The sequence below is a fragment of the Dioscorea cayenensis genome, chromosome 16 (genome assembly GCF_009730915.1).
Source record: "Dioscorea cayenensis subsp. rotundata cultivar TDr96_F1 chromosome 16, TDr96_F1_v2_PseudoChromosome.rev07_lg8_w22 25.fasta, whole genome shotgun sequence".
NCBI classification, from domain to species: Eukaryota; Viridiplantae; Streptophyta; class Magnoliopsida; order Dioscoreales; family Dioscoreaceae; genus Dioscorea; species Dioscorea cayenensis.
The window spans coordinates 15,564,841-15,579,316 of record NC_052486.1 but is presented as its reverse complement, the minus strand read 5'-3'; the positions used below and the strand labels follow the sequence as shown (position 1 = coordinate 15,579,316).

Below are 14,476 nucleotides of genomic sequence, written 5' to 3'. Positions count from 1 at the left end.
TGTGATTTTATTGTGGGTTTTTAAAAGAATTTATTGTATGTTTTGTTGAGAATTGGCGAAGTTTGGTCGTTTGAGTTCTATTTTGTGTTTTTATCTGGTATATTTTGCACAGTAGGGCAGGCTCTGAGTGTGTAAACCTGTTCAGACTAGTTCTGCAGAGCCTGCAGGTTTTTCTAAGTCATCCAGAGAAAACACACAGGCGTGTGGAAATTGTACACGCCTGTGGGTGTGTACTGTGAACTCTTCCAGAGAGGGCACAGGGGCGTGTGGCTGCCCCTGTGGATGACCATGCGAATGGCGCACGCCCGTGGGTAATTTCCACACGGGCGTGTGCCTTCCTGCAGAGTTGGGCAGATTTTCCCGAGAACACACAGGGGCATGGACTCGCCCCTGTGGGTGACCTTGTGAACCACGCACAGGTTGCTCCCTCCATCCCGAGAATGCCCTGTAAAACACAGGGGCGTGCGGCCACTCCTGTGAGTTGAGGCATGTGAATGCCCATGCCCTTGGGGAATTTCCGCACGGGCGTGTGGGCGTCTTGATACTTTTCTCAGATGACCAGGGAAGCCACAGGGGCGTGCGTTTGCCCCTGGAGTCCGCGCAGGGTGTGGATAATTTCCGCACGCCCGTGGGAGATCATTCTAAGTTAGTGAGAGTTTTTCCCGAGAGCGCACATGGGCGTGCATACGCCTCTGTGGAGCTTTTGAAGTGAGGCACACGGGCGTGTTGAATTTCCACACGCCCGTGTGGATGTATAGAACGTCGAAAGTCGCGAGTTCTGTTTAAAAAGGGGATGATTTCTATCCTTCTTCACGACTCCTTTTCCCTTGAAAATACTCTCACAACATTCTCCCGAGTCCATTGCGCCCGGTTTGGTGGGATTTTTAGTAAGTTTTTCCGGCCGGGCTCTCTATTTTTCTCATTTCTCCTCGTCGGTAAATTCATTTTCTTCATCTTCTTTGTCAATTCATGATTTCTATTGATTAATCTAGTTAAAAATTCTTCGTTTCTTCAATTGGAACAATGATTTACATTTAGAACGAAGTTAGAGATATTTTTGATGTGTATTTTTGGATTGTTGATACCGGTCAGTGCGTTTCTCACGCCCGTGAATCCCATCAGGGCAGTGGAAATTCCACACGACCGTGTGGATTTCTGCAGTATTGTTTTATCAATTTGTTTGACTAATTTTGTTTAAATTTGGGAGGTCATGGCACCTATGACAAAGAAGCAAAGTGATAAGAGGCCACGTGAGTCATCCTCTGAGCCCGAGGGCATGCGATTTGCGATTCCCGAACATCAGGCCCGTTATGAGCGCTTATCGAGACTCTGCTTCGGACATACTCGATTCCTTACTTTGGCTCTCTTACTTGTTGCTTTTAATTGTTGAGAATTGAATCATTATCACACTTATCATTATTGATACTCCACATAGCTAAGAATTGAATTAAGTGTCTTTACTCCCTACTCCCTGTGAATTCGACCCCGCTCACCCGGGATTATTACTTCGACAAACCCGTGCACTTATAGGATATAAGCAAGGGGTACTTGTCAACCATTTATATGTGACATCTACGCTCTCGGATGATGGCCCTGTATGTATTACCTAATTCGGATGATGGTCGGAGCAGAAGACCGATATCCTCCTGTTGAGAAGGAATGCCTCGCATTAATGTGAGCAGTACTCAAGTTGCGACATTACTTGACTTGATGAGCCTTATTCCGCCCTAAGAAATCTTTTTTAGGCTCTCTGAATGTACAGCTACCTAAGTGGTCCATTCTCTTGTCACAATTCAACATCATTTATGTTCCACAAAAAGCTGTCGAGGGCCAAGCTTTGGCTGACTTCTTAGCGGCGCACCCTATCCCATCAGATCCCACTCCACTATATTAAATCATTTCAACTGGCCTTCGGCTTAAAGATGGGCATAGAAGCCATTTAGCTCATTATCTAGATACGGCCCTCTTCCACTCCTCTTCGAATTGCCTCAAGCTCGTGCACAAGGATGGAGAAAGGAGGACACCTGGCTGTAATCGCTACTTTCGGCTGTCCAGCATGGTCTCTTAAGATGCATCCATACCCTACAAAATCACCTCTAAGAGAACCAACCGTGCGTGTTCAAGCACCACATATATGGGTCCGGAGGGCTCCATGAACACCATGTGGGAGATGGAACAGTAAATTTGACTGAAATCTGCCAAGAGTCTAGGAATTCTCTACTCTTGGGAGCGTCGTCCACTGCATCTCGCAAACTAAGGAATCTGTTTCCGGTATCCCTAGTGATCATAACTATTATATTATCTCTTCCCATGGCTTATATTGATTTTTGGAAAAATTTGAGAGTTACGTTCACCCGCGGTACACTGTTGCACAAAAAGAAAGCGTCTTTCTTCGGATTTGCATAACCCAAAAAGGGTCTCGGACCCACCTGATCTCCTTATCCCATGTGAACCGCCCTCTCCTACGAGACCGACATCTGCCAAGGATAGATCTCCACACTTTCTTTGAATAGGAAGACCAAAAGAATAAGTGATCATGGTCTTCCACGTGCATCCTGCATAAGCAGCAACTAGATCGACTAATTAGAATACTATACCACAAGAGACCAAGATATCTTGAGTGAGCAGTGCTTTCCGAAGAGCCATCCAAGTAATAAAAAGAAAACCGAGGGTACATGGCTACTAAACCAAACCAATCCAGCCCATTCAACCTTCAGCGGAGATTCTATATAAGACTTTCTCATGCAGAATCTATAGAATACTCACCATCTGGGCTTGCTGTCCACACAATTTAATCACCATGACACTTCATTAGAATTTTTGATATCTTCAACCTCGTCTCAAACTTGATACAAATCAGGTGATAAAGGAAAAAAAGGCATCATTTTTCCGTCTTCAACAATAGATGCTAACCGATTTGGGCACAAGAACCTGTCACCTAAAAATATTTAGAAGAGTACTACAGGGGTCGAGCCACATAGCTGTAAACCGTTCCCTATAAGAAAAGATGAAACACAACATTTTCTGCCGAAGAGCTTCACTTTTTTTCTTTTTATCGGAGAGGGCTAGGGTTGATCATCTCGGAAGGAAAGAAACATTTTTCTATTCTAAGCAAAAAAATGGTATTACCGGATGCTTGAGGAGATAAGGACTAAACATATCCAATACTTCTCGTTTCCAACCGCTTAAAAAAACGAGCTTCAAAAGCAAAAGAATCACCGTCTTGCTTTTTCGCCTTTGCTTGAGGCCATTTTTCTTATTTCTCCATAAGTTCTTCGAGATGTTGCTCTGATTGGGTTGTATTCTCCGAAGTACGAACATCTTCTTCAGTAGTCTTGATCATGCAAGTTCCCATGAGTTCTTCGATAAAAGAGTCCTTCGGTTGAGGGCTTCATCTTTCGGATGCTATCAGTTGGAGTTGGTATAATCTACCCCTCTTCGATTTCCTTGCTTTGCCCTGTTTTCATTAAAGACCTCAAAGAAAGCTAACAAACTTCGCTTGCCCAGTTGCGGCAATGAATCCATCCCTCTTCCGCTTCTGCTCGGTCAACCAAATCTTAAGATTCCTTAAGACCAGCATCTGGACAGCTTGAGATTCGGGTAGAGGGATCTCGGTTTTGATTAGAACCTCCCTAAATCTACTAACAAAGGCTTTCAAGTCCTCTTCAGGGCGTTGAGCTCTGTCCTGAAGATCGGCGATGGTTGGCTTCTTGCCAATGAGATAGGATGGTTGAGAAAGTTAGTGGCGAGATCCTCGAAGGATGTGATGCTACCAACCCAACCGGGAGACTCCCGAACCACCTAAGGCATCTCCTTCCAAGCTCTTCTGGAAGAGATAAATAAGGTTGTCCTTATTATCCCGGGGGAGTGTCGGAAATGAAAAGTAGCAAGTGATGGTGTAGGTCACCTTTCCCATCAAACTTCGCAAACTTAGGTATCTTGTACCAGGGTGGTAGACTGACATTTGGACAATGGCACATAGCTGCCAGAGAAAATTTTTAAGTTGTAGCCGCTTGGGTTAACTCTAAGACCTGTCGCTCGAAATCTTCCCGGGAATTGAAGATCAAAAGATGAGATGCATTCCCGGTTGGATGAGGAGGGGGGTTAGGGTTAACCCCAAAGGAGACTCTCTTTCAAATCCTACAGGCGAGGGGATTCGGTCATGGGGTCCTACATTGGGTTGTGAAGGGTAGCCTGAGTTAGGCTGGATAGATAGACCAGGAACATGGGAAGAAGGCTCTTGCTTTGCTAGACGAGGATAACCCTGATTGCGTTGAGAAAAAGAATCGATCGGGTATAGAGGTTGCCGATAACCCAAGTTGGGTTGTGCCTATTGACCGGGGCAGGGGGCGGAAGAGTCAAGTGTCAGTCAATTGAGACAGCTGGACATGGTTTGACCGACCGGTCATGGGTGGAGCATGGCCTGCTTGACCCGATGTCAGATGGCAGTCAGACTGAGGAGGAGTCGGTAAAAGTAGTACGAAAGAAGGGATTTCGTCTATTGTCCATTAGTCATCATACTAGTAAAAATTGAAATAAAAATAGCATTCCTCCCCTTAACATCCATAGGAGTAAATGATTCATCCCAATCCGGATGTTCAGGAAGGGCATTAAAGAGATGGTTCTGTCAGCAGTCGGAGCGAGAGTCAGAAGCGGCAGTAGAAGGAGTAGGAGCTGTAGATGCCAAGTATCTAGGCAGAGGAAGAGAAGCAGTACTCGACCGTAGTTAGAGGTCTCCATCCGCTTCAGGCGAATATTACCTTATCACTTTTGATTGTATAGTTTAGTTACCCGTTCCAGCCAGATACAAGTTTTTCAAAGGAAAGACATTCTTCAACGAGTGAAATCGAAGCAGCAGCCCCCTCGGCATACTATTCACCGAACATCACAGTGGAAGCCATACGTGGGGCGCAAAGAGCTTGTTCCCTGTCGTGATGTGATCCCACTCATCATTAAAAGAGGGGCCCTCTCAATCATATCGAAATTCGACATCACTTTTATGGATCCGGCGATACGCGGGTTCGGGCTTCTCCTTATATTATATATTATAGGTCTGACTCCGGCCCCAAACAAAGCCTGAGGTGAATTCGACAAGGGGAAGTCCAATTTCTATCTTGCAACCAATGCTTGACAAAACCGATCCTTTCTTTCATTTGTTGGATCATTCTACGCTGTCGGGAGGGGCTTTATCTCCCACGAGACGTCCCTATAATCGTCCTGCCCTCGCCAAAGAAGCTTCAGTGCTCGCCTTACGAGCGAAGAATTAAAAGAGTGACTCGGCCCTTTTCCTTATTTATAAAGTAAAGACACGAGGGGCAGTTCCATGGAAATATGACTATCAAGTAGTCCTTTTTAAATCCTACAGCTCACAGTACAACCCCAATAGCTGATACAGTAACCAATATATCTTGAGTAGGTGGGATGATCAGGAGCGGTAGATGCTATACTCAGAGGACTTGGAAAAAGCTTCGTAATGAGGAGTTGGAAAGGCGAAGAAAGGAGAAGCCCATGAGGAGTTGTTAGGTAAGGGTTCTCATCATGATATGATGGTCACATTGTGGAGCCGGTTGTAGTTCGAAATACAGACCACAAGAAACCGGTCACTGAAAAGGAAGCTTGTGAGTTTCTGAAATTGATCAAACAGAGTGAATATAAGGTAATTGAACAATTGAACCGTAGACCTGCCCGCATTTCGCTGCTATCGTTGGTCCTAAGCTCTAAGCCACATCGCTAAAGCCTTGTTGAATGTGCTGTGAATCAAGCCCATGTTTGTCATGACATTACCGTAGAGAAGCTCGATGGCATTGTGGGAAATATAACAGCAGCGAATTTAATCACCTTCACTGATGACCTGACGGTACTGGGCACACTAAAAGCTCTCCATATTTCGGTGAAGTGCAAAGATCACGTTGTGGCAAGGGTACTCATTGATAATGGATCATCCCTGAATGTGATGCCAAGGTCAACATTGGCCAAACTTCCGGTGGATACGTCACACATGAGACCTAGTACAATGATAGTGCGGGCTTTTGATGGAACACGCCGAGAGGTGATCGGGGATATTGAGATACCAATTCAAATTGGTCCCTACACTTTTTGACATACTATTCCAGGTGATGGACATTGCTCCGGCCTACAGTTTCTTGCTGGGCCAACCATTCTCCTTTTTATTTTTATTTATAAGTAAATTCTATCTGTGGAACTCCTCTTTCCACCCCTTGTGAGTGATTCAGTGTGGAATTCCTCTTTCCACCCCTTGTGAGTGATTCAGTGTGGAATTCCATCTCTCTATAACCTGCTTCAACATCTGGGCTTTTGCCGGAAAAGCCAAAAGAAAAAAACTGTTGTAACGGAGTCTCATAGGTATATAGAAGTTGGAACCCGACGCTCTAACCTATCCCCAAGCCAACCTTGGCTATTTGAGATCAACTGCTGCAACTACTTAAGCAGCTAGTTACCTCTTGCCCCGAGCAAACCAACCTTGTCTTTATGATCCTTCCTCCTGCTTGTTTACTACCTCGATGGATCAGTGCCTCTTCTCTTTATGATTTAGGAAATTCTTCCTTTCGTCCCAAGGTGGGAAATTCACTTGAAAAATCTATGTTATTACAGAGAGGGATTCACCCGTCTTCTTTTTATGTTTCAAAGCAATGTCGTCTTCGGGAGGGCCTTCTGGGGATAGACGGAGATTCAATCTTTTTCTGGTTCCAGGAGAATGCGTCGTCGAAAATCGGTACATTGAAATACAGATCAAACCATTTCTGCAAGAGATGTTAAGGGAGTTTTATCGTTGATACGAGGAAATCACTAAAAAACTTTCGCTAGGAATTGGCGGCGATGCTCCAGGATATGCCACACTACTCGAATTGTTTGCTACTGTACAGATGGCAGTGTCGTAGGACTTTTTTAAAAAACAGGAAAAATACGATTTCCATCGAATAGAATGAGTGTCTGTGGTTTTTCCGCAGGCTGCTACTTGAAGGGCTTCCTGGTTTTCCACGTCAAGGATGCGATGAAACCTAAGGATCTGAGAATTGATCCTAGTGAATTCCATTTTGACAGTGAAATCAAGATTCTTGAGCGAACGCTGTACCTTAATTGGATGCGTTCTTGGCTTGAGCATCTTCGATGGTCTCACTCCCTAGCTATGGAGGAGGACCCAACCCAACGTTCGAGCACTTATTCTCAGCTCCAGTGGTAACCCAAAGCTGGAGATCGAGTGCAGAAGTCAAAAAGAGAATTCCTGCGCTTTGGTCTTCAGTGGAAGGTATATGACCTTTTGCAGGTCAGAAGCCATGGAACTGGTCTCCAGGTATCCTGGAATCAACCGTGACAGAGATGTGCGGTTGGGTGCTTGGTGGAATCGCAGGTCAAGAATATTTGGTCAGGCTCGAGGGCTTAACACGACCCTTCACCGGTAAAGGAATCTTCGAAATAAGACTTTAGGCACACCTGAGCTGAGTGTAGAGACTTTCACGAAATATTCCGGTGAGGGTCCCGACCCGACGTCGAAAAGCCCGATATGTTATAATGTTTTTGAATTAATGTCGTCAACAACGAATAGGAAGATCTATCCATTGGGTTCGTGTAGTCGACTGTACTGAAATGCGTCTGCTCGAGCAATTTTTCATATTTAATAGAAAGAATTGATGTCGACTAGATGAGAACAACTTCCATTGACGAGAGAGTTCCTCCCCATAGCCATACAGAAAGCTAATAGTAATAGAGAAAGTGGTCGGTGGGTGGGTCTAGAGCTAGGGACTGGTGGTTGTGTTAAATATTGCTTGATGCTCTGGAACGCGTTGTCACGAGGCTTGATCCCATACTTTTTCGATCCCTTTCTTCATTAGGCGTGAAAACGGTTGACACCTTCCTGATAGGTTTTAGATGAATCTTCTGAAGGAGGTATTTCTTCTTTATAGTCGTTTGAGTTCCCGGAGGTTAGTTGGTGGTTTCATTTCAAGGATGGTTGTAGTTTTTGCTGGGTCAACTGTGATTCCATCTTTTGTAATAACAAATCCCAATAACTTTCTAGTTACTACCCCCAGAAAGCATGATCGTGGATTCATCCTCATGTTCTGCTTTTGAAGTATCTCCAAGATCCTCCGTAGATCTATGAGGTGATCTTCTTTCTGCTTTTAACTGTGAGGTCATCCATGTAACACTCTACTGTTTTATGTTGTTGATCTCAAAATATCTGCATCATAGCCCTTTCTAGTAAGGTAGGTGGCACCAGCATTTTTGAGACCGAATGGCATCACTGTATAGCAGTACGTACCGAATGGATTTCTAAAGGACGTGTGCCTTTTGTCGTCTAAATCCATTTTTATTTGGTTATACCCAGACAAGCCATCCATGAAAGACATCTGTTCATATCTGCGGGTATTGTCTATCATGCGTTATTCAGGTCTCTGAAGTCAATGCAAACCCGAATCCGCCCGTTCTTCTTGGTCACTGAAACAATGTTTACCAACCAATCAGGATCTTTCTTTTCTCTTATAAAACCCACAAAAAAGAATTTCTTCACTTTTTTCTAAATCTTCTTCAAGAGGAGTGGATGAAAGCGTCGTTCCCTTGATTGAGGGAGTATTGAACAACACGCACAAAAGAGGAAAAGAAGCTCAGCTGCCCGGGAGTAGAGTGGATCCTATCCCTATTTACGTGAAAAATAGGAGAGTCATCCGTCTAAGGAGAAAGTGGGGACGCCGAGATATTCTATGACCAAAGGTCGAGTCACGAGCTAGTTCCATTAAAATAATCAGAACAGTGTATTCTAACACGTTGTTGGAACATGACTCCGACAAAGTAAGTGAAGGAATACGGGATCATATCCTGTTATCTTCGGGAGTAATAAAGACTTTTTCGAGCCCTAATGTTGGACATCCTTTCTCATACTGTTCTTGAGGCGCTAGATCAAAAATACATCTCCCGAGCTTTTTGATGTGGGTCTTTATGCGACTTCGGTGCGATGAAGCGCTTCAGTCGAGCAATTCTTCTTACATAGCAATTTGAAGTACTCCGTAGAGGATGTGCTCCCAATAAATCTGCGATACCTATCCTTTCCACGACCTTTTTGTGGTACGAATATTATATCATCTGTTCGAGCCTTATCATCTATCGAGGCGTTGATGAACCCTGCTTTGGTCACAAGGATCTTTAAATGGTTGACTCTGCACCACTGGGTAATTGGTGGGTAAGACCAATGAAATTAGGTAATGTCGCATGTTATGAGCTGCGAACATGAGAGCAAGGCATTCCTTTTTCACTTTGGTTATACTGGGTGTTCGAGCTGATAAGTGAAGGCATTCGGTAGACCATAGATGATCGAAGCCCAAAAACAAAAGTGACGGCTGAGGCGATGATGCTTTCAAGCGGTACTTTCTTCCTTCTCGAGGAGCTAGAATAGTAGCGAGGAGAATCGGCATCCTTCCTGCTGGCCCTACCTTCCCCTATAGGGACCAAGGGTGCTTTTGCTTGTTTGTATGGATTCACCTTCTCCTTGTCGAGTCTTGAAGGAGGATGAGTGGTATAGTGATCCTAGAGGTGTGTGCCCCTATGGCTCAATCATGGTTTAGCTGGCCCAATGGTGCATCTTGTCCTTCCATGTCAACAGGAAGCAAAGGTATCTTAACCCTATCTTGTCATCATGTGAAGCGCAAACTCCTCCTAATCGCCTCGATCCATTTATCTTACGTGTCTCTACTTGTTGACGGATTGGAAGACCAAGACCCTCCTTCCTGGAAGACCAAGAACTCAAGTGAGATTGAGCATGTTCGGAAAGCGGTATCCATCTGAATGAGGCTGATCGCATTATGGGATGAAAAGCGAAGACAAATGAGGCTGAGGCAACCTAGGGTGACAAGGATGGATAGGGTAAATGCTCAGAGCAAGGTCAAGCAAAAGTGTGAAAGGGGGCATCCCAGAGATAGGCCTTATAGAAGGGATCCCTTTGTCAAGCGATTGGAGTGACCACAGAAGTGTCACGGTTCAAAGCTGGGAATCTCTATGTCAAGCCCTTGCCCTTGATCTATGTCTTTATATCAGTGCAAGAACATATTCACTTTCCACACGCTATATCAGTGCACGGCTCTTAGACAAGTTTCATCGAAGATTCCTTCCAATTAACTCGAGTTCACGCGCATTGTTGGAGAAGGGGATTCTCGTTCAATAGAGCGAGTCGAAGCTGAGCGGGTTAATGACCGGAGAGAGTAGATCGAGGGCTTCGGCTATGGGGATGGCGAAACCCATTATCATCCATCCTTACATACAATAGAATAAAAAGCATTTGTTTGAGATCTATATGAGAATGAAAACATCATCGTGGTTAAGTCGGAGAGACCCAGGTCACATAAGCCCCTTTTAGAGATAGAGGCGGTCGGAGAGCACTGCATCAACCTTAGCAAGCACACACCGGGCATAATCAAGCTGATCCACGAAACTTCAATCGAGAAAAGCGAGTCAGTGGAACCCAGGAAGACAAGGAAAGGGAATAGCCGAAACTTCCATCGCAACAATTTCATTGCCTCGAGGTTAAACAACCGAATTTCCCTAACTCCACTAATGGGTAGTATTAACAAGAACAAAAGTCAGGAAATCAATAAAAAATCAGTCTATTGTAACTGGTGTAGGAGCATACGCATAGCCATTTCTTCACGTTCGGGTAAAAGACCAAGCCAATCGAATCAAATAAGTCAATAACTCACTCAATAAGAATAAGAGGATCTTCTTATTGAGGTTGAGTGAGGGGAACTGACCAATGACGAGAGCTAAACGATGTACTCATTTCCATAGCGGGGAGCGTCTGCGAGGAGCTAATCACGAGAGGCGAGCGGGTGGTCTCGAAATTATCATTTTTGTATAGATATGGTTCATTTGGCAAAGTCACTAAATCTTCAACTACACAAAACAAGAAGAGTCTCTCGAGAAGGCTTTCATTTGGTATATCCTTGTCCAGTCCCTTTTTCAACCCATTGATAGGTTGCGAGCTTCGAGATCTGTAGGGATAGAGAAGGAGTTCCCATCTCTCATCCTTTTTAAAAGGCAGACCCTCACGCATAGAGATTCCCCACTCCTTTCCCCTGTGCCTCTTCCAATAGAGTTGCTCCTACACTCTTTTGAGTACGCTTTGAGGTATGAGGGTCTTGGAAAGGGTTCCCTTTTCTCCCTATTAGGGAGCTTTGAGCTATTGCTTTTCCTATCCCTGACTAGCATGATTGGGACACTTTCTGCCTACTTGGCCTAGCTACCCTGCAACTTACCGCTTCAAAGCCCTATCCTTGGCTACCGCTTGCTTGCTTACTGCCCTTGCTGCTGCTAGCTTTTTGGCTACTGGACTACTTGCTTAAGCTGAAGCTTGATTTGCTATGCCATTGTTTTTGCTACCGGCAGGAAGGACTACATGCGCATTTTCGTGCGAGTGGCTTGGAAGCAAGCTACCTTGACCATCTTCCGAAGTGTAAAATAATATACTGATCAATCAAAGGCTTCCATCGCGGACTGCTCTACATTCAGCCACACCACAGTGATATCTGAAGTGCTACGGACGGGACGAAATCCGGCAGCCAATTGCTGCGCTTGTTATTCAGAGCTAGCAATTGGTTAAATTCTTCCATAACATAATGCATCGGGGTTGCGCGCGAGCCGAGTGAGCGTGGAGTACACAAGAGTACTTGGCGCCACAACCATCTCTTTTTTTATAGGTTCTACGGATCGATGCACCTTCTTCATCTAGTACAAAAGATTCATAGATATGCCTGTAATTAGAAGGAAGAACCACCATAAAAATCTTCCTCGTGTGTCATCTTTTAGCGAGAACTATGAGCGGAGCTAGCAATCCGGACCGTATTGAAGAGGTTCCTAAGACCACAGCATGGAAGAGTCAAAAATATTATGAAGCGAGGTCCAAGAATGAAGAAGGGGTAGAATTACTTGAATGAATATGAGCTGTGGCTAATAGCCGAAGGGCATAAAAGAGGCATTTTCCACGGGATCACGAAAACCACCAGCCACTACAGACCCTAATTCATGATGAGCCCACCAACTTCCTAGCGAGATACCTACGGTTAAAAACAATCGACATGTTAAGATCCAAATTCGAATTGGTTCCTGGTCTCGGTCGAGACCCAGCTATGTTCACTGAGCGGACCAACAAAGAGGCAAGTAGTGGTCTCTTTCTTTCCATTACTGAATGACATGCACTGCTGCTCCCTCCCAGTGTCCATTAGCGCTCCATCCCGGAGGAGAGCAGGCCGCGAAGCAAGATGAGCAGGGCTTCTATTGCTACGCAACAATAGAGCAAGTGCGCATTTGTGCCCACAAAATGTTTGAATGATCGGGTAAAGAGCGAGCTTCTTATATGGGATCCGGCGCATACAGCTGAGCGAAGTAGCGTTCCATTCTTTTTCGGTGCATCCTTCCGCATTGGCGGCGAGTGGAGTGCCACAATCCCATTCATCATTTTTGATCTACATAAGCCAAAGCCCATAGCAGCTACGTTTTCGCATAAATGCGAGGAGGATGTATAGTCGATATAGGGATCTTGTGGAACAAGATTTGATTACTGCGGTTCGATACGAAAGAAGAAATTTCGAACAAAAGGATCGAGAACTTCGCTGATAGGGAAAGGAGAGAAAAAACAAAGCAATACCAAGAGCTCCGTCAATCGGCGTTTGTTCATCGATTGACGAAGCTCTCTCTTTTTCATCTCGTGCCGAGATGCGACAAAGATTAGTCCTTTTTCCTTCTCGCGAACCGCGGGAGCGCCTAGTGCCCAAAAGAGCAAAGCTCATTTTCCTTCCAGGGTAAAGCGGCATATAAAAAAGGGCTGGCCCGTCAAAAGTACTAGTTCCTTCAGTGAGCAGAAGTTGAGAATCTGAGGGTTCATAGAGCGAAGGGGAGTGTACAAGCTGAGGCGCATTCCCACTTTTTGTTGGAGAGAGAATTGAGTTCTTCACTAAGTTCGAGACAAAAGGAAAAAGAAAGAAGTTTCTCTATAGCCTCCTCGCTTTGAGGCATTATAACTTTGGGGTCGACCCCGATAACAAAGAAGGAATCCATAAAAACTTGGGATCCAATACCATGATTAAATACTATCCTCATGATTAGACCATGTCCCTGAGATTTGATAAAAGAAAGGTGCATTAGCAGTTAATACGTTCTAATTGGATAAGTAATTAGGAATATAACGAAATGAAAGACCAAAGAAAGGAAGAAGAATGCACCAAAATGTAGGGTGATGCACCAAGCACTGGTTGTTGTTTCTTGTTGTAAGTGAATGCAGTGAAAAAGACCGGAAATAATGAATAATGAGAGAATGAATTTATTGACATTTATTTTATACTCATTACCTAATTTACGCTGTTATTCCCATCATCCGGTAACCACGGGATGATCCCAATCTATTTTTAGTAATAGATCTTTTTGATATGTCTCGATCTCGGTGGCAGAGGAAGATAAAATACATCGAGTCGTTTATCAAGAAAGTGGACGAGCATGGTGGTCCCTATATCTCTGATCGGTGTACCACTTTATCGTGTAGTAGTTTTCAAGTCCGCTTAAGAGAGCTCGGCTCCTCAAGCGGGTCTCGAGCTCTCACGATACGATCCTGAAGTAAGGATTTAGAAAGCTCACCGTGGTACTCGGTAATCTACAAGAACAACATGGGTACTCCAAAAACAAGGAGGCCTACAAAGCATCTATAAGCCATCCATACAAGAAGAGAATACTTAAAGAAGTCTCGCGCTCCCGGATAAAATAGTATCTAGGTCTCTCCTCGAGCTTAGCAATCCATGAGCAGACTGACCTCCCACGATCACGTAGTTCAGACCCTATCCTCATGTGTGGAGGAAGGATCGGTCCTGTTGACACCTTGAGGCATACCATTCAACATAGTCCTCGTGGTCGGTCAAATGCATCTCGAAAGAAGTCTCCTCCAGCATTGAAAGTGCCTAGTCTGATCTCAGGAAGTGTCCGATGAAAGCTATATCTAGCGACTCCAACCATCCAGCGATGCATGGAAGGATTGGGGTGGTGGATCGAATGGTGATCAATCCCAAGACATCATAACACTCTCTTGCAGGTACCACTCGAGGGTGGTCCCGGGTATATCAGTTCCACTCGGTCAAGAAAGAGATGCAGGATCGATATAGCTACGGCTGCCTAGCGGCGTAGAGCCCTCTCCCACGAGGCCTCCAGCGGGTGATCTCTACATCCACATGGCATCAGTCGGTCGTCCGCCAAGCGAAGAGAGGAAATCTCCGTGAAGAACTAGCTTCACGGGAGGGTCAAGGTATCAAACTCTGTCGGAGCTGACCCACGGTGAGTGCATACGCACGATTGGTCCCAGGCGGTCTGAACCACCTCGTCCCTCGGAAAGCCCTAGAGCAGGTTTTGCTACAAAGCTTCCTCCTCAATTGTAAGCTTAACATTTCGAAGACAAAAGGCGGAGCAGGAGAGTGAGGCTGTAGGATTCAAACCC

At 45.0% G+C, this 14,476-nt stretch overlaps 1 pseudogene; it reads right to left on the bottom strand.

Annotated features, from left to right (window-relative positions):
* Window positions 1–11,587: 11,587 nt before the first annotated feature.
* On the bottom strand, window positions 11,588–12,181 carry LOC120278548 (annotated as a pseudogene).
* Window positions 12,182–14,476: the final 2,295 nt, after the last annotated feature.